A 24586-nucleotide genomic window follows, 5' to 3' on the forward strand; every position below is an offset into this window, starting at 1 on the left:
ATGATAAAGTTTAGTACTCCAGCTTAAAGAAGTCAGGCCAGAAAAGTAAATGCCCCAAGAGTAGCCACATCACACCCCACAATCAATAATACACCCCACCCTCCTGTAGCCTATAGTCTTCACAGTCTCACGGCAAAATGGTCAGAATCAATTTTGTTACAAGTGAGTTTTGATTGGTTGCTACAGTATGTGTAACTAGCAAAAGACAACAGAGAGAGATTTATCAAATGCAGTGCAAGTAAAATTGAAGCAAAACTCGTTGTGACATGGAGCTCAGTGCAACCAATCAGAATCCTCAGCCTGGGCTGCAGCTAAACTTTTTACCAAGTTTTGCTCCAATTCTCCAATTTTGGTAAGTATGGCTCTGGTGCTGGTTAGTTGTGCACACATGATCTAAATGGAGAGCAGAGCTACAGCTATTGGGGTTGATTCACAAAGCTTTTTTTTTTTTTTGCATTATCTCAACTTGGGGTTGATCCACGAAACTGTAGTAATATTGCTGTGCGCAGATAACAGACGGCAATATTACCGTTACTATGGGCAGCAGCGCAACCCGCAGTACTCAAGTCCCACTAGTGTTGCTACGGTAACCCACATTAGTAATAACATTTCCATAGCAATGCTCGCATCACTCGAGTACCACAGGTCATATTAATGCCATAGCTTCCGATAATACTGTGTTGTCTATGCACAGCAATATTACTGCAACTTTGTGCATCATCCCTCTTGCTTATTTGTCAGCTCACCTACAAGGAGATAATAAACAGACAGGGCACATATGTTTTGCAGGGCTTTACACCAACTACGTGTGAGTTGTGTGTATAACATGAGTTATGCAAACTACGTAACGTGTGTTACATGATCTATGTATCGCCCAGCAATAGGGGTTGCAGAGGTAGCAACCGCATCGGGGCCCTGTGGGGCCTCAACCACAAAATTAGCTCTCTATTGGTCCTATGCTGGTAATAATCACTTCTATGGGTGCTTTTATTAGTAGTAATCATTAACAAACTATTCCCCATCCCCTTCTTGCACCTCTGACACTGTGGTTGTACTTGGCAGGTTTTAGTGTGCCGCATCAATTGTTATGTATATAATGCTTGGGGGGCCCCAATGTAAACCTTGCATCGGGGCCCATAGCTCCTTAGCTATGCCTCTGTCTGCACATACACATTTTACCATTTTAAGTTAATGCATCTACTTATCTGATTTAACGGAAGATGCTGGGGCTATATAAATAACAATAATAATAATCATTTATCTCTTCGAGAGATAAATCATGAGATAACTAGATTAGGAAAAATAATTTATAAGATAAGTTTTATGAATTAGCCAAATTACGAGCTGCAGCACATTTGGAAACAAAATTGCTTTTGACCAGTAAAAACTACGCTTCTTTACACTTAAAGCGGAATATAACCCTGCATTTCAACTTTGCTCTAAAACATTATTTACAGTATATTATATGCAACCAGCATTTTTTTTTTTACTAGACCAGCATTGGAAGGGTTACACAGAGCTTTAAAGTTCCTGGAGATTTCTGCAGACGCATCCGAAGCTTACATAGATACATTTTGTTTACATAAATGTATCTAAGTGTTGAATGTGACTCATCTCTCTGACTGAGAAGGAGCTGGAGGACAGCCAAAGAGTGTGTAACATTTCTCAATAGATACATTTAACTAAATAGAATGTAACAATCTGAACTTCTGCATATCTCTGCATGGAACTTTAAACCTCTGTGTTTAACCCTTCCAATGCTGTTCTAGTAAAAAAAAATGCTTTTTGCATATAATATGCTGTAAATAATGTTTTAGAGCAAAGCTGAAATGCAGGGTTATATTCCGCTTTAAAGGGTAACTGAAGTGAAAGGGCTTCCATATTTATTTCCTTAACCACCCTGGCGTTCTGATAAGATCGCCAGGGCGGCTGCGGGAGGGTTTTTTTTTAAATAAAAAAAAAACTATTCTATGCAGCCAACTGAAAGTTGGCTGCATGAAAGCCCACTAGAGGGCGCTCCGGATGCGTTCTTCTGATCGCCTCCGGCGGCCAGAAGTAACACGGAAGGCCGCAATGAGCGGCCTTCCGTGTTTCGCTTACCTTGTCGCCATGGCGACGAGCGGAGTGACGTCATGGACGTCCTGACGTCAGCCGCCTCCGATCCAGCCTTTAGCGCTGGCCGGAACTGTTTGTTCCGGCTACGCTGGGCTCGGGCGGCTGGGGGGACCCTCTTTCGCCGCTGCACGCGGCGGATCGCCGCGCTGCGGCGGCGATCAGGTAGCACACGCGGCTGGCAAAGTGCCGGCTGCGTGTGCTGCTTTTTATTTCATTAAAATCGGCCCAGCAGGGCCTGAGCGGCAGCCTCCGGCGGTGTTGGACGAGCTGAGCTCGTGCAGACCGCTCAGGTGGTTAAGCAATACCAGCAGTTGCCTGGCTGTCCTGCTGATCCTCTACCTCTAATACTTTTAGCTATAGAACAAGCATGCATCAGATCAGGTGTTTCTGGCATTATTGTCAGATCTGACAAGATTAGCTGCATGCGTGTTTCTGGTGTTATTCAGACACTACTGCAGCCAAATAGATCAGCAGGGCTGCCAGGCAACTGGTACTGTTTAAAAGGAAGTAAATATGACAGCCTTCATGTTCTTCTTGCTTCAGTTGTCCTTTAAGCATTATACGTCCCTCTGCTGCATGAAATAAGTCTTGCATGTGCCCCACTTCCTCTGAGCTCTATGCTGGTGGCTGCTGCTTCAGTGGCCTAACTATAGGCCTTGCAAACCCCAACATAATGGGGGCCACCTCCTGTGCAGAGTAGCGCAGCAGAGCCCAATACTTCCAGCAGCAGGACAGGTCCTTACCCCTCTTCTCAGTGTAGCCACGCATTATAGAGCCTATCACCTTGCGGCTCTAGATGCCTGTCACATGACATGTAGAGATGGGAGCTGCAAGTAGTTAGGCTGCACAGTGTGGAGTTGCACAGAAGAGAGGCGTGAGTACCTGTCATGCACTTCAAGCTAGTAAAGTATCAGGCTACGCTGCTGCTTCTATATCTGGGGGAAGGAGGGAGAGGGTGTTGGATAGGTGCTAGGGATGGGCACACAGGCTACCTAATACTAGTATCTTGGTTGGGGGTGGCGGGGGTTAGCTGGGGGGCCAGCAGACTATAGTTGTGTCCTTGTGCAGCTCCCAGCATTTTTATCTTCCTTCAGAGCACGACTAAATGCATAAGAATTATTAGACAAATAAGTTTTGTTATTCTAATTCTTATCTCTCTGCTGTCACGCTGCTCCTCATATTGCTGCTATGCGGATGGTACTGTGGAGACACCCCAGGCAGTGTTGCTTGTGTCTGATAAAGTGAATTAGCTGATTATCTCAGTAACATTACTTGCAGGGCTACACAGACGCGTTAGAGATCATGTGATAGGAAGTCAAGCTTAAATTTGGTACTCGCTGTTCCTAAATGAGTTTTTAAACATGCAAACTTTACAGCTGTCATCTTCTGGTTTAACTGTGCATGCCAATGGATAATTCTGTTCAACATTATTTAAATCACTAATACCTGAACCATTAATGTTGATTGGAAGTACTAATGGCCCATAAAAGAGAACTACAGAAGAGTCTCAGTTATCCAGAACTCAACTATCGAGCAGTCTCAACCAACCAGCACAAATTGCCGGCAGTTCTCACAGTGGTGAAGGCCAGCTTCTTAAGCAGTTTGTGCGCTCTAAGGGGGTTATGTGGATCCTAAAAAAGACACAAAAACTGACACTTACTTGGCCTCCTGCAGCTGTCACGTTGCCGCCATTCTCCTACAATCCTCCGTTCTCCAGCACCGGTCCATAATTCGTCTAACAAGGCGAATAATGCTCGCTCCCGCTTGAGTCTTTGGGAGCTTACTGCACAGGCGCAGTACAAGGTTTTCTTGTACTGCGCAGTAAGCTCTCGATGACGCAGTGGGAGCGAGCACGCGCGGCCAAGCCCACACAGCCGCAGTTGATCATCTGGATCAATTGTACCGGGATCAGCGAGGAACGGAGGATTGTAGGAAAACGGCATAGGACATGACAGCTGCAGGGGGCTGATAGAAGCCCCCGGTAAGTGTCAGTTTTTGTGTGTTTTTTTCTGATCCACAGAACCCCTTTAAAGGGGTTGTCTACTTGTAGGGCGCATGCGCAGAGAGCTCCAAGCCATAAGAGAGCCACTGGGCCTAGTGCTTGCGCACTACTGCTGACCCAGTCAACCCAGAAGCAGCTACTGCTGGCTTTTAGGTGAGACCAAGATTGCTCCCTGTGCATACCTGTTCCCCAATAATTATCCAATGACTTTCTGAAACTGAAAGTAAAGTACAGCTATAGCTGTATAGCTCATACTTAAAGTACCCTTGAACTGGAAAAAAAAAAGGGACTGATGCCCATGGGGAACAGGTGTTTAGTGGTTGATAGGTGACAGGGGAATGGGGGGAATGTGATGGTATCTATGCTTTATCTATCTATGCTTTAGAGCAGCAAAGCTCTCTCACACACTCACCCCCTCCATTCTATGTGCTCCTTTCTCTGTTCTCATGTGATCCTGAAGACAGTTGAAAATCCTCTGAGGTGAGTATAGGTGGGCGTTTGGAGAGTGAGCGGTGCAGCCTTAGGTTAGTTAGGAGGGGAGGGAAGAGTAAGTTAATAAAAGAAATGGGTTCTATGTTCTTGTCCCAAGAATTTTTTTTTTATTTTTGTAATTATTCATTCCCCCGTTTAATGATTTCTTGTGATATTGTAGCCCTGAAATATGTATAATAAACATAATTGATCCAATAAGCTCAACATAATTTATCATCCTGAAATGTTTAACCGAGTGTTGCATTTTCATAACACAATCCTCTGAAAGGTAATGACAGCGCTTTATTTTATTTGTTAAGCCACTTTTCATGTTGATCCTATAACTGAGCCCTTAAAGTGATCCTGCCATACAAAACTCATGCAGCTTTTTTATTAGCTTGATGTAGAACATTACACACAACCGAGGGAGCCTGTTTTCTTGTCCCCTGGCAGAGTATTAGACAGCGGCGAACTAAAGGGCTGGCGGCATGAGCTGGCCACTCCGGGTGTTACAAACAATGGCACGGGGTGACACCGGAGTCCTGTGCAGCTGCCCTGGAGCAATGCAGAGTATTGTGAGCGGAAGCCATGTTTCTGCATGCCGCTGATGTGTCCTCCTGTCATTGCTCAGCTCTCCCCCTAGTGCTGGCATCTCTTACTGCACTAATCCATCCTCCAGATCAAGTGTTTTTGTGTTTACGCCATGGATGTGACTATTGAGAGGGCCACTTGTTTTATGATCCTGGCAAGATAGTTCCCCGTCTGTGAGAACTGCCAAGGAGAGGCAGGGAAAGGGGTGTGCATATTGGGCTACTCCATCAAAGTTTAGCTATAGGTGGGGCACAAGATTTGTAGTCACACCCCTGTGTAGTTACACCACACCCACTCAGTGTCACCTCATCATGCCCCACACTGTCATCCCTCTGCCTTCTTCCATTGCAGCAGAACACGTTGCCAGCCGCGGCCATGAACTGCCCAAGAGATAAAGTCTCAATTTCTGTGGGTGTCCATAATTGGGAATATGTACAAACCTTAAAGAGAACCCGAGGTGGCATATTATAATGCTAATAGGACCCAGAGGCATGTCTTGTGCACAATGACATGCCTCTGGGTCATTGTATCGCCACTGCCAACCAAATATTGCAAAAAGGCAAAAGCTTTTATACATTCTTTGTGTTTTTTAAACCCTTCCAATCCTATGTCAGACATTGTCTGATGTTGGCCGTTTCCTCTATAGGTCTGGAAAAAGGGATTGGAAAAGGTTAAAGCAAATCTGAAGTGAAAAAAAAAAAAACGTATGATATAATGAATTGTATGTGTAATACGGATAATGTTACACTGATATTTGCAGTTTACAATTGCTGCACAGACTCAACGCTACTATTGATCACAGCCGCTCACCCGTCAGCACAGACACTCTGCCGTCTCTATGACGGCAGAGCTTTGTGATCAATGCTCTGTGATCAATGATCAGTGCGAGCCAATGAGATCAGCACACAGTGATGACAGGGTGAGGAGCCAATGATATTGGCTCACACAGCTCTGCCATAGAGATGTGGCGAACGGTTCCCGAACCGTTCGCCGGCGAACATCTCCAAATCCCTGGAGCTCTTACTACTTCCGGGTCGCACTGACCCGGAGTAGTACGCCTGCGCTGCCCGGCAGAGCGCGTCCTAAATCGCGCTCCTGTTGCCGGGCACTTTCTGCGCGTGACGTCATGAATGACGTCACGCTCATGCGCAGAGAGTGCCCGGCAACAGGAGCGCGATCTAGGACGCGCTCAACCGGGCAGCGCAGGCGTACTACTCCGGGTCATTCGGACCCGGAAGTAGTAAGAGCTCCAGAGATGTTTGCCGGGCGAACAGTCCGCCACATCTCTACTCTGCCATCATAGAGACGGCAGAGGGAGTAAGCTGCAGCGGATCCAGAGTGGCGTGATTGGCGGTAGCAGCGAGAATGCGCAGCGGCAATGTTAAAATCTATGCCGTCAGAAATAAAAGGCCACAAACAGGATGTAGATTTAAACTAACGCGGTCAAGGATGGATTAAGATATAAAACAGAGCAGAGCTAATGACCCTTTGAACTTTCCTGCAGTAAAACCTTATCTCAAGCTGTCTCTCACTGTTTCTTGGCTGTTTAAGTGCTTCAGAAAGCAGGACTGTCGAATAGCTGAGAGAAGCTCTTTTGCATAGAGAACAACTGAAATTTCTTAAGCGTGTTTTCACACTGGGCCGGCTTTTATTTGCTACTAATGTTCTATTTCTTAGCTGCACTACACATACAATTTATTATCTCATAAGTTGATTTTCACTGCAGGTTTGCTTTAAGACCTAATGCTAGGCAGACACAATACGTTTTTGCTCTCGATAGATGCATTTGATCATTTCCGTCATGTCCGATATTACTTTTGATCGTTTTACCGCTTGATTGCTCATAGAATTGAATGGAAACTGATAAGAAAAGATAAGAGAATCGAGTGGGAAATCGAGCAGAAAATCGAATCGAAAATCGACCAAAAAAACGCATCGTGTGTAGTGTACCTAGCATTACCCCTACACTATATGATACCATAACTGTCCAGGGAGATACAGTAATTCTAGGTACAGACGTTACGTTTTTCCGTTCGATAGATGCGTTCGATTGATAAATTCCGTCATGTCCGATATTCCTCTTGATTGTTTTACCGCTCGATTTCTCATAGAAGTGAATGGAAAAAGATAAGAGAAACGAGTGAAAGATGGAGAATGGAGCGGAAAAAATGATCGAGGGGAAAATCGAACGGGAAAAGTGTATCATGTGCAGGGCCGCCATAAGAAATTTTGGGGCCCCTCACACATTATCAAGCTTGCCCCTCCCCCTCCCCGGGCCCACCCACTGGTTGCTGTGCCCGCCCCATGTCCATGCGCGAAGTGCGCTGCGGCAAAAAATGTGCATGGCTCTGACACTGAAGAAAGCGGCATGCACAACATGATGCGGCAAAAAGTGGGCTTGACCGTGACATGGTGTGGGTGGAGCCGAATACTAACAAAATACAGGTAGTTAATTAGATAGGGACTTGTAGGTCCATTCTTATCCTTTATCCGTTCTCTTTTGTCCCCCTCTTTTCTTCCTGGTGTCCCCAGTATAGGTATCCAGGCATAGGTGCCCCCAGTATAGGTAGCCAGGTACGCAGCCAGCAAATGTGGCCCTTCCAGCAATTTGGGGGGCAGGGCCCCCAGAAGCCCTGGGCCCCTCACTGCAGTGTCAGTTGCCCCCCTGATGGCTGCCCTGATCGTGTGTACCCAGCATAAGTGTAATTACCTTCTCCTTCCCTCTGTGTGATCATTAGGTGAATTAGAACATCATGTAATCTCGCTAATGTGTTTATTTTAGCCCTTGTTTCCAGTCATTTGTTTTGCATAACAAAGATCAGATGTTTCCAGGCCTAGTGGTGGAGTTCTCCTTGCTGTGAGCTATTGAAATAGCTGCATCTCAGCTCCACAAGCCCGGGCCTCCCTACCCATTAGCTTTATTGTACTCCATGCTTGCTGGGGCTGGCATATACTCAATAGCGACTCCTCTCCTACAAACCCAGGACCTTCTGCTCCAAGGGAAGGAAAAATTGGTGAACTTGCAAACAGTAGCGGGTTATTTAGTGCCGGGAGGGACTCCATTTTATCATTGTTTCAGCACACTTCTGTTTATCTGTCACAAAGTCATCCTTTATAATAGCACAGCCAGCTCCTATTCTTCCCTGGAAACTGTTCCCTGGCAGATGAAAGCTTTTGTTATTTGGCAATTTATAATGCTCGCTGTACAGGTCAGGTCACCAAGAGCACGGCATAGTATGATTGACAATACTTAGATTGCTGCCATTCTGCTCAGCCTACAGGCGGACAATGGGGATCCTGCATGCTTCTGATCTCTTGTCTTTAGTGTAGCGCACATGGCCGCTTAACCCACTCACTGCTGGAACAGCTCCTGTTCAGTCCATTAGCAGGGAAGAAACAAAGGGCGTAGCGGGTGGTCCAGAACTGTAAGGAGGCCCCAGCTACTACTTCACTCCCCCAGATAAAGGGGTCCAGCCTTCAGATCGGGTGTTTTTGTGGCTACACTTATTATGGGTGTGGAGATTATGATTTCTACACTGCAAGGGTCACCAGTGGTAGGCAAGGGATAGGGTGTGAGTTTTGGGAGACCCCATCAAAGTCTTGCTGGAGGGACTCATGATTTTTAGTTATGCCCCTGGAGGAAACACTTACTCCACCAAGAATTAAACTTCATCCCAATCAGTAGCTTTCCCATGAGAAATCTTTTCCTTTTCTCAAACATATCATCAGGGGGCTTTGTATGGCTGATATTGTAGTGAACCCCCTCTCACAGTGTGATGTCAGGACCATGGTCCTAACAGTTTCCTGTCTGTGAACCTAATTGCATTGTGGGAAATAACAGATGTTTACAGTTGTTTCCAACTGCCAAAAAAGCAAGCGGCATCTCCTTCCACAGACATCACCTGCCAGCAGTAAAAATGTCACTGTGATAAATGTCAGAATGTAGATTAGCTTAAAAACAAGAGAATCGAGAGCCCAATATGGTGCAGTATTGTCAGGTAAAATGAAGAGTTCAATACAATTTTATGTATATATATACTCACAAACACGGGTTACCAATAGGCAACCACTTTAAATGCAGGTGGGGAGCATTAGGACCTCAGTGGGTCAAGCAATAAGTTTGAGCGCCTCTGTCTGAGGCACTCAAACTTATTGCTTGACCCACTGAGTTGTGCTCCCATTTTTGCCTGAGGAAGCGGGGTCACGCCCGCGAAACGCGTTGCATTTGTGGAGTTGAATAAATTACTTGACAATTCTATTTTATTGAGACTCAAGTGAGTTTTCTTTTTTTGTAAGAGGGAGGTGAGTCCACCTTAACATCCCCCTCTCCTTTTAAGCGGTTTTTAAAACGTTTTACTCTACTCTGGCGCCTCTATATACCGAGTTTTTGCAGAATGTAAATTAGGGAGAGGAAAGATTTTACAATGGGCAAACACTGACTAAACAATTCCCTATAAACTAAACAAGCCTCGCTAACAGCTTTTCAGAGAGCCTTGGCACTCAGTCCCAGGTAGCAGGGGCTTATGGGAGCTCAGTCTGGGCAGGAGGAGGTTACTAGCCAGAGATTTCAGAGGCAGAGGGGAGGAGGGAGGAGGAGAGGGGACTGAATTTACTCACAGGTAAGCTGATAGCATCTCCAGCCATCAGCCTGTGACAATGTGACAAACAGAACATGGCTGCCCTCATTGTATCACAGCAATAAATAATCATAAACTTTTAAAGCTGTTTGCAGCTAGATTTGCTGTGTAAATTATTATTAAGTTATTTATTATAGTTCCTTTTTCCTCTCGGATCCACTTTATAGCAGACCTGAGGTTCCTATGACAATATCAAGGGCATAGCAACAGGGGGTGCAGAGGTTGCGACCGCACGGCGGCCCGTGGGGCCCTCCCTCAGGCCGGCTTCACAGATAGGCCCCTTGACACCCACTAGATCTCAGGCACCTGCCTAAGTTGCCCTGTGGTTGATCCTGCGCTGTTACTAATTGGGCAGAATTCAGCACAGATGTGTAGAAAGCCACACACAGTGCATGTTATCGCATGTAAGCAGTCAAACAGACGCAAATGGCTCCTCGCAGGTTATTGAACGAGCACGTTTCATTTTGCTAACTCTTTTTCACAGTCAGATAAATTCTCTCCATCATTACTTATAGATTGCCTGTGTAGATTGTAGTTGAAGCTGTCATAATACTGAACCACGCTGTGCTTAAAAGGGAACACAGATTAATTATTCATTAAAATAATTAAAATAAATAAATTGATTAAAAAGGCCTGGAGAGCATTAACAGCTGTATTCTCTAGCAGTTCCCGCTCTGCACATTACCCAATTAGCGAGCACAGTTCTATACGGCCCCTCTTCCCTGCTGTAGATAAATCCCTCTAAGGATACTACGGTGAAAATGAACTGAGTGATATACTGATTAAAGATAACCTAATGATGGTTTGTGTTAAAGAGTTGGTGAACTTTAACATGAATGTACTAAATCAGCCCACAATAATGCACTTTTAATGCTTTATTGATCTTGCCTTTGTGAGGATATCTGGGGACCTTCTGGCCGCCTATTGTCCCCACAAGTGTCTTCCTTATCTGCAGTCTGTACATCTACCCCCTGGAAGGCTGTGGTGCTGCCTGCTGTTCTAAAACCTTCCTAAAATCCTCACTCCATAGTCCATAAGCATGCCTCCCAACTTTTTGAGATCAGAAAGAGGGCCCTTTTCCACTAGCAGTCGCTAGCGTTCACGCTGAACGCTAGCGATTGCTGAATCGCAAAAGTCAGGAAACCTCCGGCGATTGCGTTCACGATTTTGCTATGCACTGTACTGCATAGCAAAATCGCGGCAAAGATCGCTCCGCGGCACGATCGCGTTTGACAAAAAAACGAATTGCGGTAGTGGAAATTCCCTACCGCGATTCCTATGTTATTTAGCAAACCCTAGCGATTGTAAAATCGCTAGCGGTTTGCGATTTTTTTCGATTCAGCTAGCGCAAACGCGCTAGTGGAAAAGGGCCCAGAGGGACACTTAAAGAGAAACCGTAACCAAGAATTGAACTTCATTCCAATCAGTAGCTGATACCCCCTTTCCCATGAGAAATCTATTCATTTTCTCAAATGGATCATCAGGGGGCTCTGTATGGCTGATATTGTGGTGAAAACCCTTCCACAAATGATGTCAGCACCTCATAGCACTGAGGTACTGACATCACGCTGTGGGAGCCTTGTTGCATGTGGGAAATAACAGCTGTTTCCAACTGCCAAAAAAGCAAGCAGCATCTCCTTCCATCACTTGCCAGCAGTAAAAATGTCACCATGTGATAAATGTCTGAATGGAAATCAGGGAGAGGAAACATTTTACAATGAACAAACACTGACTAAATCATGTATACATAATATTTGTAAAAATTATGAACTTTTTTCTATTACATTATTTCACTGGAGTTCCTCTTTAAGCCACACCTCTAACCACGCACACGGCACACCTCTAGTCACGCATACTATAGAGATTTCATAAGAAAAATGTGTTGTTTTATAATTGAAACCTCCCTGGTCCTTCCTATTAATTTTTTTTCCCTTTATATCAACATTTGAAAATAAGAAATATATCAATTTTTAAAGGATGGGAATAAAGTTTAGAGTCAATGAAACACATTTTTCAGTAAAAAAAAAATACATATACCTACACAGATCGGTACATGAGTCCTGAAAGAGGGACAAATGAGAGAGAAAGGGGGACAGAGGGACTGGGTTCCCAAAAAGGGACTGTCCCTCCAAAAGAGGGACAGGTGGGAGCTATGGCACAAGTGTTTCCCATGCTGCATGTAATCAAGGCTGGATTTATACTTTTTTTTTTCTTCTAGGGCAACTTTCTTGCTCCTCCCCTTCCATGTACACCACCCCTCTTTTAATACTTGTGCAGCCCCCTCTTCCATGTCTAAGTTTTACATACAGCAGCACCTTTAGTGAGAGCTGGCACTGCCATAGAGACAAAGGGGGCATTTGCCCCAGGGCCCTAGAGCCTGTAGGGCCCCCGAGGTCTCTCCCCCAACTCAACTGTTGCTCCCTGGGGTCTTTGGCAGAGTAGCGTTTCACCTGTGGTGGTGGGTACACTCCTATTTCAGTCTTTGGCTCTGAGCACTCTCATCTTCATCCACTGCTGGCTGCATCTTCTCTGTGACCTGCAGCCTGTTATTACTTAACAACATGCGCCGGTTCAAGGAGTAGAGGCGCCTCCAAGGATGAAGTTGGGTAGTGCATGTAGCCACAGACTGACAGAGGAGTGCACCCGCCAGCACAGATGAAACGTTACTCTACCAAAGACTCTGCTGGAGCCCCAGGTAGTACAGTTAAAGGAAACCTTAAGTCAAAGAGAAAAAATCCAGTTTATCTTACCTGGGGCTTCTACTGGCCCCCTGCAGCCGCCCTGTGCCTGTGCCATGGCATACCAATCTCCGGTCCACCCACAGCGACTCAGTTTCGGTTTTGGTGACTCAGCCAGTTGATGACTACTGCACCTGTGTGGCCTATCCCTGACCGCATGTGTCCTTGATCAGGCTCCTGCCCATGCGCAGTATGAGAAAATCTTGTACTGCAGGATGGTCCCAGTGACAGAAGCACCATCAGGACCATGCAAGCGCAGTGGGCTGAGTCACAAAAAATGAAACTGGGTCGCTGTGGGGGGACCAGAAGAAAGGTATGTCACAGCGGGGGCACAGGGCAACCGCAGAGGACTGGTAGAAGCCCCATGCAGGGCCGGCCCGCTCATGAGGCGGGGTGAAACTTTTGCCTCAGGCTGCAAATTTCTAGGGGCGGCATCCGCCCTTCCGTGGGTGCGGAGGTGCCGGCCACCGAGCTGGAGGGGTAGCTGGCAGGACGGGGGTATTGGGCCTAGCAGTGGGGAGGGGGGGGTCGGACCCCCCCCCTCCCTCGCCTTGGTCCCCCGATCTGCGCTCCCCTCCAGCTTTCAGCCGACAGACAGTAAGAGGCATGGGCGGGGGATCACTCACCTCTTCCTCGTTCCAGCATGCGCTCCACTGACGTCGCTTCCTGCAACGCCGCCCACTGTATTGTACGTGGCCGGCGTTGCAGGAAGTGACGTCAGTGGAGTGCACGTTGGAACGAGGAAGGTGAGTGATCCCCCGCCCGTGCCTCTTACTGTCTGTTGGCTGCTTACGCTACATTTAAAGCTGGAGGGGAGCGCAGATCGGGGGACCCATGCGAGGGAGGGGGGGTCCGACCCCCCTCCCCACCGCTAGGCCCAATACCCCCGTCCTGGCAGCTGCCCCTCCAGCTCAGCGGCCCCCCGGGGGGGGGGGGGGCGGGAGCCAAGGCAATTTTTTCAAAACTTGCCTCAGGCGGCAAAAAGTCTAGGGCCGGCCCTGGCCCCATGGGAGTTAAACTGGATTTTTTCCTTTGACTATAGGATTCCCTTAAGTTAGGAGGTGTTGGGGGGGGGGGGGGGGGGGTGGACAGGTCAAGGACCCGGGGGGGGGGGGGGGGGGGGATTTGGATGATACTGCAGCTTTTTGGTTGGGGGAGGTCTGTTGGGGGTCCCTCAGGTTCATTTTGCCCAGGGTCCCCATTATTACTAGAGCTGGCCCTGCCTTTAGTTATAATGTATGCAGATCCCTCAGACAACAGCTCCCTATTTCCATGTGTTGCTCCTTATTTGCAACCTCTGTATTCCATGTCCAGCCTCTTCTTCCATATATAGTAATCCCTCTTCCATGTCCATCTGCTCCTTGGCCAACTGCCGTACAAAGCCTTTGTGGCCTTTCCGGAAATCCAGACTTGCGTGTAATAGCATTACTTGCTGCTTACATATCTCTTGTCTTTCGATACCTGCAAACCTTAAGAGTGAGCATGCCCAGATGACTGATCCCCAATCACAGATCTGTAAGTTATGTTGTCACACAGTCATTGCAGTGCTGAGAATATTGCAGGGAGAAAGCAGGAAAGCTTTCAGACTAGCAGTATGCGGAAGCAGGAAATTTGGGCGCATCAGGCAGGTGGACAAAAAGGGCGCCGCCATTCACTCCCATAATAAATATCGTTTAATCGGCGCCCAACAGGAAAAAAGGGCGCCGGAGAAAAATAACGTTTTAAAAGCGGCGCCCGGAGACTTTTAATGTTTTATAACTGTTTCTCATGATTACACATTATTTAATGATTTATAATTTTTTCAACATTATTTTTAAACGTAAAACAGTACAATATTTTTTTAAAACATTACTTTTAAACGAAAAACCGTACAATTTTTTTTTTTTTACATTTTTAAACGAAAAACCGCACCATATTTTTTTAAAACGTTATTAATGCTTATCACAGGGGGTCTTAGGTTTAGGCACCAACAGGGGGGTCTTAGGTTTAGGCACCAACAGGGGGGTCTTAGGTTTAGGCACCAACAGGGGGGTCTTAGGTTTAGGCACCAACAGGGGGCCTTAGGTTTAGGCACCAACAGGGGGGTCTTAGGGTTAGGCACCACCAGGGGGGGTCTTAGGGTTAGGCACCAACAGGGGGGTCTTAGGGTTAGGCACCACCAGGGGGGTCTTAGGGTTAGGCACCACCAGGGGGGTCTTAGGGTTAGGCACCAACAGGGGGGTCTAGGGGTTAGGGATAGGTACAGGGAGGGTTCTGTGTGAGAGTAGGGTTAGGTATAGCTTTAGTAAAATTCTTATTAATGTTTTATAAAACGTTATTATAAATTTCAATTTTTAAACAGGGAAGATTAACGTTTTTAAAATTGCCGATTTTATACACATTATTTAATGATTTATAACTTTATAAAACATTATTTTTAAACGAAATATAACACAAATTTTTTTTAAACGTTATTCATGATTATCTTTTAAAACCCTGCGCCCTTTTTTCCCGGCGCCCTTTTTTAACGTACGCGCAGTATGCAGGGTCCTGCCCCCCTGGTGTACTTTTTCAGACTACTGGTGGAGAGGGAGTACATACTAACAAGCGAACACGTTCAACATACGAACAAGAAAGTAAACAAAATCTTACAAATGCTCCAATATTTTCCAATGCTATTTTTTTTTTTTTTTTTTTTAAGTGTTTTAGTTACTGCTTGTAACTTTTTATTACTGTCAGCATGTTCACTGGAGAGATCCCGCCTCTCTTCACCCTCTCCATGACCCTGCCACCAGGACAGGCAAGAACAAAAATGATATGAAATGAAAGGATTTTGACAGGAGTTCCACATTAAATTTACACAGCCATTTATTTCGACTTGCACACAGCTGTTTCGGGCGGTTCGCTTTAAGCCTGCACATTGCTGGCAGCAAATTTGGTCAATTAAACATATTAAAGCATCTTCATTTCGTCTGGCAGTTATCATCATTAGGACACAAGAAGCGAGGTTTCACAATTTTCCTTCCGTGACATCTAAATCCTAATCTGATTTCAGTATTGATGCAGGGCAACTGCAATAATAACTGCTACACTGAGCATTAGATGGACATTTTTGTCTCTATTGGAAATATTGTGTTGTCTTAAATGACCAAAACGCACGAATAGTTGATGCCCCAAATCCACAGGCTTATTTTATCAGGCAGCTGACAGCAGTTATTAATGAGCGTCTGCTTTGCTCTTAATCTATAAACACATTACAAATGTCTTAAGTCATCAATACGTTGGTGTCCCCAGGCAGGATACACGGTTTTCCTGTAGACATCTGTAGCCCTGCTACAAATAGTGCAGCTTCTTTAATTTAAAAAAAAAAAAAAAAAACATGTATTTTTATTTCTGGCCAGCATCAGCTATGAGAATTAGTGCTGGCACAGGCTGTATTTACACAGAGCAAGCAGCCAGCACTCAAGATGGCTGTTCTGCTCTCAGTCAGGGGGCGGGTGTCAGTTACACAGGTTGGGAACGCCCCTCCAGCTGAAGAGGCAAGCCCTCTCTGATTTTTACCTCAGAAGGTGACACAGGCAGCGTGAGGAGAGATGACAGAGACCAGAGGGGGAGAAACTGAGCTGACAGAGAGAGAAATGGCATTCAGTAGCAGAGGAATTTAGCTCACTGATGACACACAGAAAGGGGACCATGAGAGACAGCTCCCTGAGTCAAAACAGGGAGACACCTCATCCACAGAGGAGTGAGAGATAGCTCAGCAAGGCCAAGGAGACCACTTCAGGAAAAATTGACAGATAAGTGAAATTTCACCACACAGAAACACAGAAAGAAAATGACAGGAGTTTTCCTAATAGTAATGACACAAAAATCAGACTGTCAAATCAAATCAGCTAAATATTCTTCGTCTGATTCTCTACAGTTAGATAATATATATACAGTGTGTGTGAGGAGAAGAAATGTTGTCATAGCAACACCAGAGTACTGTATAATGTGAATCAATGACTGTGTTTCCCTACCTGTCACCACAATGCTGATCAGTGAGAGAATCTGTGTGTGCACTCACTGGTACTGATTATTAATCTGTCTCTCCACAGTAAAGCCAGTCAGCCTGTGTTTGAATGCATTTGCTCTGTACATTGACTGTGCATATGCCTCAAGAATAATCCCCAGTGTGGCTCTGCCTGATATGAGTGGAAAAGACACTTACCTGACGATATTTTTGGAGTGTTAATCTCTCTGTGTGGAGAAAAGAGAATAACACATTAGTAAAGAAATTTATCAATTCATGGGAGAAAAATAGGAACTTACCCGTGAACAGATCTGTTGCTGTGTTCTGTGTGTTCTGCAAGTGAAGTGATTGCATTTAGAGCTTAAACCAACCTGCAGTGAGAAGTAATAAAAGGAGAGAATTGATACTTACATATGTGACATACAGGAAAAAGAAAAACTTTGATAACAATAAAGGGAAGAAACTTACTTCAGAATTATTGAACTGGCATCTTGGAGTGTGCTGCATGTAAAGTAAAGTAAGGTTATCATAAGCTATCATCTGCTTCAGGAAAAGATCTTTCATCAGCAACTTATCATCAGTTCTTTTAAAGGGGTACCCCTACTCCATGATCATATACAGGTTTAAGTGTGAATATGAATTCATAGCCACTGTATGGTTAGATAAGACTTTTGCAAGGAACTGAAGACTGTTATGGTCATTACCATACAGTAAGGACTACTTCGAGTCAGTCACTACTTATCTACCCAACCAGAAGCATTAGTCCATTTCCTATTTGGTTTCTTTCAGGTGTATTTGTTCACATACATGTATGCATACATATTTTTAGATAGGAAAGAGAAAACTGTATCGCTATAGACGTATTGAGAGTGAGATGAAGAAAAAGGTCTGATGAAGATTTGTGAAATGTGTATTTGCTGTGTTTTGTTCTTTGTTTTTCCTACAGGTGCAGGAACTTCAAGCAAGGTCCAAGTGCAGTAGCCTCTAATGATATTTCTGGAAGTAACCTTTTTCTTTTCAGGTGCTAGATCTTCAAGCAAGAAGTGTTAACTCTGAATTTGTTGCTTATTTTACCTCATTAATTTAGTGTATTTCAAGGGTGGTCTTGATATTGAGGATTTCAATTGGGGGTTTGTATTCTTGTTCTGCATGTTAGTGGACATTATTTCTTTGTTTGCCAAATAAAATCAATTGTTATTTTTCACCAATTTATCCTCCTGGTCAGTCGCTGTCCTTCCGCTTTAAGAGTAATAAGGGAACTCTCTCCTTGTGATAGTAATCGATTGGTCGGTTACATTTTGGCGCAGTCGGCAGGATGGACTCTGACATCAATAGACCAGGAGAGAACCTGGGGTCAGACGTACCAGCTATGGGTGAGGGATCCGCTGAGAGAGCTCTATCAAGGGAGAATGTGGATTTTACCATGTCTATGACTATGACTCCTATTGGTATTTTAGCTACCTACTTACCTAAATTTACTGGCAATAATATGCCTCTGAGAGATTGGGCAGAGCGTATTCAAAGTGCTATCAAAGCATATAAAGTTCCAGTTGATATGCATCGGGAAGTAGCCATTTTAGCTTCTGAGGGTGATGCACGGAAAACAATAATTAATGCCAGTCGGGATCTTCCGGTGAGTTTAGAAGACATTTTGGAGATACTTGAAGAAATATATGGGGACCCCTCTGACCTACACGTAGTGCGGAAGAGGTTCATGGATCGAACCCAGCGGGAGCAGGAGAGCATACCTCAGTTTGCTAATGCCCTACAAGAACTGATGAGAGCTATACAAAAAAAGGAAGATGCGGAGGATCCTTACCAGAACAACGGGATGTCTTCCTGGCTGAAAGACCAGTTTGTGCTGGGATTACGGAGCCATGTAGTAAGAAGGGCAGTAAAGAATAAGTTAGAACTAGACCCTGCAATTTCCTTTCAATCAATCCAACGACTAGCTATTAAATATCAACAAGAGGAGGAAATTACTCAATTGGCTATGCGACAACTAAATTCTGATGCAAAGGAAAAGGAAAGTGAGAATAGACATACCGCCCATACCTCTGCCAGTAAAAAGGGGGAAGAGGCCATCGAGTTAGGTCACATTTTGAAGCAGATGCAAGAAGATATTGCTAAGTTAAGATTACACCAAGAAGTCAGACGAGAAGAATACCATGGGCCCAGGGAATCTACTCAGAATAGAAATGACCAACCATTCACCTGCTGGAACTGCCGAAGAGAGGGACATTTTGCACGTAATTGTCCTAGACCTCAACGATATGCTCGCAATGGAAGCAATCAGAATTTAAACTAGAGCCTCCTAGGGTTGAAGGTCGGACGTTGGGAATGGCTACTCAGACCTATGTGCAGCAGGAGACAGGGCCAGTAGTAGGAAATTGTCCTTTGATTAAAATTAAGTTAGAAGGGAAAGAGGTTAATGGCTTGTTAGACACAGGATCCCAAGTGACTACCATTTCAGAGGCGTATTTTGCAAGGAATTTTCCTGGAAAAATTCAGGATTTGGAGATGTCTTGGATTGAGCTGGCAGCAGCCAATAATTTGCCCATCCCAGTCAAAGGAATTATTTGGATGGATGTGGAAATTGGTGAGGAACAGTTGGGAAAAAGGGGTATAATGGTGGTAAAGGGACAGCCATCCTCAGAAACCCCAATAATTGTTGGAATGAATATTCTGCAGGATCTGGATGGACGATTATTTTCGCAATATGGACATCGGTATTGGCAAAAGGTTTCCCGGCAACAAGAAGAGAGACGAGTGTTTCAAAATTTGATAAAAACATGTAGTGCTATTCGAAATGCCAAGCGTTGTAAGGGGAGGATTGGAGTGATAAGAGCACCCTGTGAGAAGGGTTTGTCTGTTCCCCCTAGGTCTGAGGTAGTCATGCAGGTGGCTGTGGGTTCCAACTGTCAAATTGCAGGTCTGACGGTGATGGTAGAACCAGTGAATCCGAGATTAGATATTACTGTAGCAAAGACAGTAGCCACGGTGAAAAATGGGCAAGTTCCTATCCGAATGTCAAATTGGGGAAAATACACTGTACATATACCTTCGGGTGCTTGGTTGGCCGATGTGTTTCCGGTGGAAAGTGTAGGTGGTAAGGAAGTGCAAGTGGAAGAGAAAGGAAAAAATCTTTGCTCATGTCGGATAATGTCAACGGACTCTGATACTAAAGCGCAAGAATGGAATGGAGAGAAAATTTCCCAAACAGTAGTATTGGATGTTGAACAACTGAATGATAATGAGAAGTCTGCATTGAATCAGTTGTTTGAGAGAAATAAAGAAGTTTTTTCTATTGATGAAAGTGATCTTGGATGCTCTGATAAGATTCGTCATGAGATTAGAACAGATACAGCTGGCCCCATCAGAGAAAGATATAGATATATCCCTCCTAATTTGTTCCAAGAAGTTAAGCAGATGTTAGAACAGATGTTGGCGGCTAATGTAATAGAACCTAGCAGTAGTCCCTGGGCAGCTCCCATTGTGTTAGTGAAGAAAAAGGATGGTAGTCTGAGGTTTTGTGTAGATTACAGAAAGTTAAATTCAGTGACTATTAAGGATGCCTATCCCCTTCCGAGGATAGAGGACTCATTACTGGCTTTGGGGAAAGCTAAAGTGTTCTCTACTCTAGATCTTTGTAGTGGTTACTGGCAAATTTTAGTTGACAAAAAAGATCAGGAAAAGACCGCTTTTACTACACCCATGGGACTATATCAATTCAAGAGAATGCCGTTTGGATTGACGAACGCCCCAGCTACATTCCAAAGACTGATGGAGAGCTGTTTGGGCGAGTTTAATTTTGAACATGTGCTGATCTATTTGGATGACATCATCGTATATTCCACTGATTTTCATCAACATATTCAGCACCTGGATGTGGTATTCCAGAAGCTCAGGTCATATGGACTGAAGTTGAAGCCTAGTAAGTGTCATCTATTCAAGCCGGAGGTTAATTTCTTGGGGCATGTTATTTCCAAAGAAGGTGTCAAGCCAAACCCAGAAAAAGTGAAATTGATTAAGGAATGGCCAGTTCCTACTACTATCCGAGAGGTACGAGCATTTTTAGGGATAGCAAGTTACTATCGAAGATTTATACCGCATTTTGCACAGAAGGCTCGTCCTTTGCATTTTATTCTAAAAGGGGCTCAACTGAGAAAAAAAAATGATACTGTCTGCTGGAACACTGAACAGCAAAAAGCTTTTGATGAATTAAAAGCCGAAATCGAATCTTCTCTGATACTGGCCTTCGCGGATTTCCACCTTCCTTTTCGTTTGTATACTGATGCTAGTAATCAGGGCTTAGGTGCAGTACTGACTCAGGAAAAAGGAGGAAAAGAACGAGTAATAGCTTTTGCGAGTCGTAGTCTCAGAGAGACTGAGAAAAATCCAGCAAATTACAGTTCTTTCCGGCTAGAATTGTTGGCAGTGGTATGGGCCGTCACGGAGAAATTCAGTGAGTACTTGAATGGAGTAAAATTTACCATTTACACCGACAATAACCCCGTAGCATACCTTCAAACAGCTAAATTAGGAGCGATGGAACAACGGTGGGTAGCCAGATTAGCCAAGTTCCAATTTACTATTAAGTACAGACCAGGAAGAATCAACGGCTGTGCAGATGCATTATCGAGATTCCCATATGAACCTGCTGGAAGGGAGAGAGATGAAGATCTGGAAGAAGTTGAAGTACCCCTGTTTGGGATTAAGGAAAAAGCTAGTCACATGTCGAAAGAAAATGAGGATGAGTTGATGGTAAACATGATGGAAGTTATTGAGTCCTCCTCAGCAGAGTGGCAAAAATTGCAGGAAGAAGATCATATTCTCAAACCATTGAAAGAAAAGGTCAGAGCACAAGTATGGCCAAAGAGAATACAAAGAGTCAATTGGACGGTGGAGGGCCAAAAACTGCTTAGGCAGTGGGATCGCTTAAGAGTGGAGAACAATTTGCTGGTCAGAAAGGTGCGGTTGAAAAATTGGCAGAATGTGCGAAGTCAGATAGTGTTGACTCGGGATGTAGCAAGCAAAGTTATCACTACTCTGCATGAAAAATTAGGGCACCCAGGGCCTGAGAAAATAGCCTGGTGTTTCCGAAAGAGATTTTACTGTCTACAGATGGAAGGGGTAATTAAGAAAGTATGCAGAGAATGTCTGACATGCAACACCAATCAAGGCACTGAGCCAAAACTCCCTTTGGTAAAATGGAGGACCAGCGCACCGTTGGAAGTGGTGGCAGTTGATTTTTTGTCTCTGGATACTGCTCAAGACGGACGAAGTAGCGTGTTGGTCATGATTGACCATTTCACAAAATTTGCTGTAGCCGTACCAACTAGAGACCAAACAGCAGTAACAGCTGCCAAGCACCTCTGGAATGACTTTATACAAACTTATGGCTGTCCTCAGCGGATCCATTCAGACCAGGGTCCGTGTTTTGAAAGTCGTTTGATGCAGGAGTTATGTCAGCTTTATAACATAAAAAAATCGCATACTACACCGTATCATCCTCAAGGGAATGGAGTCTGTGAACGTTTCAACCGCACCCTGATACAGAAGATACGGTCCCTGGAACAAGAAAAGAAACAACGTTGGCCGGTATACATTAAAGAGTTAGTCTGGGCCTATAATCACACTGTGCATGACGCTACTGGTTATGCTCCTTTCCATTTGTTCTTTGGAAGGGAAGATGGAGGACCTCTGGATGTTTTGTGTGGAAGGTTAGAGGGGGATCAAACTTCAAGGACTATGCAAGAATGGGTTGAGAACCACAAAAATAGAGTACAAGAGATGTATGACTTGGTACGGCGTAGTAATGAAAAAGAATCTGAAACTTTTGAAAGGAGGTGGAATTTTCAGGTCGGAGACATTGTCTTACTCCGAAACAAAGGAACACATGAGAAAGGAAAGTTGACATCAAGATGGGGTGCTGATTTGTGGAAAATAGTAAATCAGCCTTCAACAGACATCCCAGTGTATGATGTTCAGAAGATGGATGGCACGGGCCCCATTAAAAGAGTGAATGGGGCTCTGTTAAAATTGATGTCAGAACCTAAGCCTTTTGGAAAATCTAAGAATTGTGAAATGGAACTGGAAGAAATGGTCCCTTGTTGGGTCCCAGTGGAGCTCTCCAGTGGTCTTACACCCCAGGCTCAGAGAAATAGAGACCAAAATTTGGCTCATCCTGTTGATGAGTGGCAAGATGTTTCGGGTCTCAGGGAGGAGAGTTCTGGAAGCTCAGTAGAGAGTGAGAGGGGGAGTGATGCTGACCAGCAGGTTGAGGGTTCTCCTGAGTTAGAACCTGAGGGTTCCTTAAGGAGATCGTCCAGAGAGAATATTGGACTTCCTCCTAAACGCTATCTGCAAGAAGAATTTATATGGCAACAGAGGAGATAAAGTCTTCCTTACTGTATTTGAGCGATGTATTGTGTTATGCGAAGTGATTTCTTAGAGAATTGTAAGGGACTACAATTTAAAAAAAAGGGGGAAAAATGTAGCCCTGCTACAAATAGTGCAGCTTCTTTAATTTAAAAAAAAAAAAAAAAAACATGTATTTTTATTTCTGGCCAGCATCAGCTATGAGAATTAGTGCTGGCACAGGCTGTATTTACACAGAGCAAGCAGCCAGCACTCAAGATGGCTGTTCTGCTCTCAGTCAGGGGGCGGGTGTCAGTTACACAGGTTGGGAACGCCCCTCCAGCTGAAGAGGCAAGCCCTCTCTGATTTTTACCTCAGAAGGTGACACAGGCAGCGTGAGGAGAGATGACAGAGACCAGAGGGGGAGAAACTGAGCTGACAGAGAGAGAAATGGCATTCAGTAGCAGAGGAATTTAGCTCACTGATGACACACAGAAAGGGGACCATGAGAGACAGCTCCCTGAGTCAAAACAGGGAGACACCTCATCCACAGAGGAGTGAGAGATAGCTCAGCAAGGCCAAGGAGACCACTTCAGGAAAAATTGACAGATAAGTGAAATTTCACCACACAGAAACACAGAAAGAAAATGACAGGAGTTTTCCTAATAGTAATGACACAAAAATCAGACTGTCAAATCAAATCAGCTAAATATTCTTCGTCTGATTCTCTACAGTTAGATAATATATATACAGTGTGTGTGAGGAGAAGAAATGTTGTCATAGCAACACCAGAGTACTGTATAATGTGAATCAATGACTGTGTTTCCCTACCTGTCACCACAATGCTGATCAGTGAGAGAATCTGTGTGTGCACTCACTGGTACTGATTATTAATCTGTCTCTCCACAGTAAAGCCAGTCAGCCTGTGTTTGAATGCATTTGCTCTGTACATTGACTGTGCATATGCCTCAAGAATAATCCCCAGTGTGGCTCTGCCTGATATGAGTGGAAAAGACACTTACCTGACGATATTTTTGGAGTGTTAATCTCTCTGTGTGGAGAAAAGAGAATAACACATTAGTAAAGAAATTTATCAATTCATGGGAGAAAAATAGGAACTTACCCGTGAACAGATCTGTTGCTGTGTTCTGTGTGTTCTGCAAGTGAAGTGATTGCATTTAGAGCTTAAACCAACCTGCAGTGAGAAGTAATAAAAGGAGAGAATTGATACTTACATATGTGACATACAGGAAAAAGAAAAACTTTGATAACAATAAAGGGAAGAAACTTACTTCAGAATTATTGAACTGGCATCTTGGAGTGTGCTGCATGTAAAGTAAAGTAAGGTTATCATAAGCTATCATCTGCTTCAGGAAAAGATCTTTCATCAGCAACTTATCATCAGTTCTTTTAAAGGGGTACCCCTACTCCATGATCATATACAGGTTTAAGTGTGAATATGAATTCATAGCCACTGTATGGTTAGATAAGACTTTTGCAAGGAACTGAAGACTGTTATGGTCATTACCATACAGTAAGGACTACTTCGAGTCAGTCACTACTTATCTACCCAACCAGAAGCATTAGTCCATTTCCTATTTGGTTTCTTTCAGGTGTATTTGTTCACATACATGTATGCATACATATTTTTAGATAGGAAAGAGAAAACTGTATCGCTATA

General features: G+C 44.4%; 1 protein-coding gene across 6 annotated transcripts in view; it reads left to right on the forward strand.

Annotated features, from left to right (window-relative positions):
- Positions 1-24586, forward strand: part of ROBO1 (roundabout guidance receptor 1) — a 1398228-nt gene that overhangs the window by 736981 nt on the left and 636661 nt on the right. The gene's annotated exons all lie outside the window — the stretch shown is intronic.

This window comes from Hyperolius riggenbachi, chromosome 2, assembly GCF_040937935.1.
Source record: "Hyperolius riggenbachi isolate aHypRig1 chromosome 2, aHypRig1.pri, whole genome shotgun sequence".
NCBI classification, from domain to species: Eukaryota; Metazoa; Chordata; class Amphibia; order Anura; family Hyperoliidae; genus Hyperolius; species Hyperolius riggenbachi.